At 59.6% G+C, this 3,078-nt stretch overlaps 1 protein-coding gene across 1 annotated transcript in view; it reads left to right on the top strand.

Moving 5' to 3' along the window:
* The first annotated feature begins 1,966 nt into the window (after positions 1–1,966).
* HPCAL1 (hippocalcin like 1) overlaps positions 1,967–3,078 on the top strand; it is a 104,454-nt gene continuing 103,342 nt past the window's right edge. Inside the window, exon 1 of the mRNA XM_029938310.1 lies at positions 1,967–2,130. The gene's annotated coding sequence lies outside the window, so the exon portion shown is untranslated. The remainder of the gene's footprint in view (positions 2,131–3,078) is intronic.

Below are 3,078 nucleotides of genomic sequence, written 5' to 3'. Positions count from 1 at the left end.
GTAAAGATGTTGAAGCCCTAATCTCTTGTACCTGTGAATAAGACTCTATTTAGAAAGTGTCTTTTGCACATGATCAAATTAAGGTCATTAGAATGGGCTCTAATCCAATATGACTGGTGTTCTTATAAAAAGGGGACATGTGGCCACCGAGGCAGACACACACACACAGGAAAGATGATATGAAGACAGAGGGAGAAGACAGCCATCTATGAGCGAAGAAAACACCCGAGGCTACAGGGGAGAGGCCTGGCACAGATTCTTCCTCGGACCCTCGGAAGGAACCAGCTTTGCTGACAGATTAACCTTGACCTTCCAGGCTTGAACTCTGAGACAGAATGTCTTGTTTTGAGCCAGCCAGCATGTGGTACTTTGTGACGGCAGCCCGAAGAAAGTGACAAAACACCACACCCTGAATTTGCTCTTCGTTTTGCACCAGTTATCACATTCAGAAGTACTTACAGAGTAACTACTGCATGCCCTTCCTCCGCGAAGCTTGATAAGGCGTTACTGAAAGAGCAAAAGGAAAAGACTAGGTCGTATCTCATCTGAGGGAAACACTCCTTTAGAAGTTCAGGGAAGGGAGAAGGGCACAGGAGCCGAGAGGTCAGAGGGTGCGGTGAAATCTGACCGGCCCTGCGGGATAGGGAGGTTCCAGAGGGGTGGGACAGACCAGCCCAGGCAAAGGCCCTGAGGTTCGGCGACAGGCAAATCTGCTTTTGCCCTCTGCACCCTGCGTCACCTTGGGTCCTGCCATGCTTTCCCTGCTCGTCTCTCAAGGTCGGGACCCTGTTCCCATGAGCTGACTTTGCAGGTGGTCGCCGCTAGAGCTCAGTCCTCGAGGACCACGGCTCTCATGCTTTATGTGGATGTCTGTCTGTTGTCCCGTGACCGAGCTTGGGAAAACCATGCTCTGATCCTGCAGCAGGAGACATCACGATGTGCTCACCAAGACGACCGTGTTCTCCTGGGCGCAGAGGAAGACTATCATTCCAGGACCCCCTGCATCCAGGTCACAGCACGTGACTAATTCTGGTCAGTGAATGCAGGCCAATGTGACATGTGTCTCCTCCAGGCCTGGGTCCCGAGGACCACCTCCTCACCACCCTAGACCCCCAGAGAGCACTGTCTTGTCTCTGATTGCTGGCTGGAAGGCCAGGGGCCAGCGGAGCTCTCAGAAGTCCCGAAGGAAGAATCTAGATGGAAGAGATTCTGGCGAATCTCTAGATGGAAGGTTCCTCAGTGCCTGTCCCGGAGCCCTCCAACCTAACACTGAACTGCTGAGTGACAAGTGAGTCTCATGTGTGACCACAGCAGAACACAACCCAGCCCGCTGAACGCAGTACCTGCAGTCACCTGATGGATGGGCCTGGGTTTGCCAGGTGACTGCGGCTTCTCGAAGGTAATCCTACCCGCTGTGCGCATATCCTATGGGAAGCTTACTCAATGACTGTGACAGAGAGGGGAAGATGGTGCCCCAGGTATTAGGGAGTCTCTGCGTGACATCACCACAGCCCAGAACTGCTGACCTGCTGACGGCTCAGTCATTATTGCATTTAATCCCCACAGCAGGGCCGCCTAGGAGACCAGATCCCTCCAGGGCAGTTCAGCCATTTGCTTGCTGAGAGAGGGGTCTGGGCTTCGGCCACCTTGCCTGCCAGCCCACCCGACTCCCCTCGAAGCCGCCCACCAGCCCTCCTCTCTGCAGCCTCCTGTGAAATGGGAGTTCACTCCCTGCGCTTTTGTGGAGGAGGATTTGCAGGAGGATTTGAGTTTTCCCCTAGAGACGCCAGAAAGACAGTCTGTCTCAGCCTAACACTATCGCCCAGCTCCACGTTCATGGCTGTTTCTGTGGTTACCTTTCTTTGGGGATGTTTGGGGTGGGTGGGGGTGGGGGTGGGGGTATCTGTTTGCTTTTCCAGGGCCAGATTTTCAGGAGCTACTGGGACCAGAGGCTCTAGGAAGCACAGCCCTTATTCCCTCCCTCCCAGGCAGGTGCCTTGGGAGGGGGACTGAGGAAGTCTGCAGGAAACACTGGGTTGTCTCTCCCTGACACCCAGGCCACCAGTCCCTGAAAAGGAGATTTCCCCCAAGTCCCCTCCTCGGCAGAGACACCCAGCGCACGTCAGGAAGGTAAGGGCCGGAAGAAGCCTGCTTCTCCTCCCGTCCATTTCCTAGGTGGGGAAACCAAGACGGGGCGCCCAAGGGACTTGCCCCAGTCGCCAGGAATTGGTAAAGGCCGCCAGAGCTGGAACTCAGGTGTCTTCACTTCCTTCCCTGAGAGAGACGCGGGAAGGCTGGTGTATCTGCTAGGGGTCGGGGTAGGGGGGTGGCTGGCGGTGAGGGTGCCAGTGGGCCCTGGGAGACGGCCTGGGGCGACTCCAGCCTCTTCCCTTTCTGGGCCGCCAGAAAGGGCTGCACTTCCTGCAGAGGACTGGGGAGGCGGGGGAGTGGGCGCGGAACTGGCCCCTCCCGGAGCCGCCTCCCCGCCTCTCCCACACCCAGAGGCCAGAGGCCAAGGGTTAGGGAGGCGGAACTGGCGCTCGGCTCCGTTCCTGCCCCGAAATCCACCCGAGCCCGGCACCGGATTAGGGCCTAACGTGGGCGGAGAGTGCGCTAAAGAGCAGCGAGGGGCCTGTGTGGAAAGCTCGGAGGCCGGGCCCGGAGGGCCAGCAAGGGGCGTGGCTAGGGACGGGGGCGCGACCCAAGCCGGGTAGGTGGGCGGGGCCAGGTCGGGGGCGTGGTCAGAGCGGGGGTGGGTCCGCTGGAAACTTGAGCGCCAGCCCCGGCCGCACGCTCCGCCCCCTGCCTCCGCCTCCGGGTCCCGCCTTCGAGTCCCTTCCTTCCCGGCGCTGGCAGGCGGGCCGAGGCGACTGCGGGCGGAGGACCGGGAGACCCGCGGACAAGCGGGAGCCTCCACCTCTTTCCCTCCCTCGCTGCCGGCTTCCTTTTGTTTTTGTTTTTCTGGGAGGCGATGAGCGCAGGGCCGGCGCGGAGGCTGCCGGCGCACGGAGGCCCGCGCTCCTAGCCACCCTCCCGGCCTCGGCGCGCTTGTCCCGGGCAGCGGCCCGCGCCTGCCCC

This window comes from Suricata suricatta, chromosome 4 (genome assembly GCF_006229205.1).
Source record: "Suricata suricatta isolate VVHF042 chromosome 4, meerkat_22Aug2017_6uvM2_HiC, whole genome shotgun sequence".
Taxonomy (NCBI): domain Eukaryota; kingdom Metazoa; phylum Chordata; class Mammalia; order Carnivora; family Herpestidae; genus Suricata; species Suricata suricatta.
Note: the sequence above shows the minus strand (reverse complement) of the source record. Positions and strands in the feature narration are given on the sequence as shown.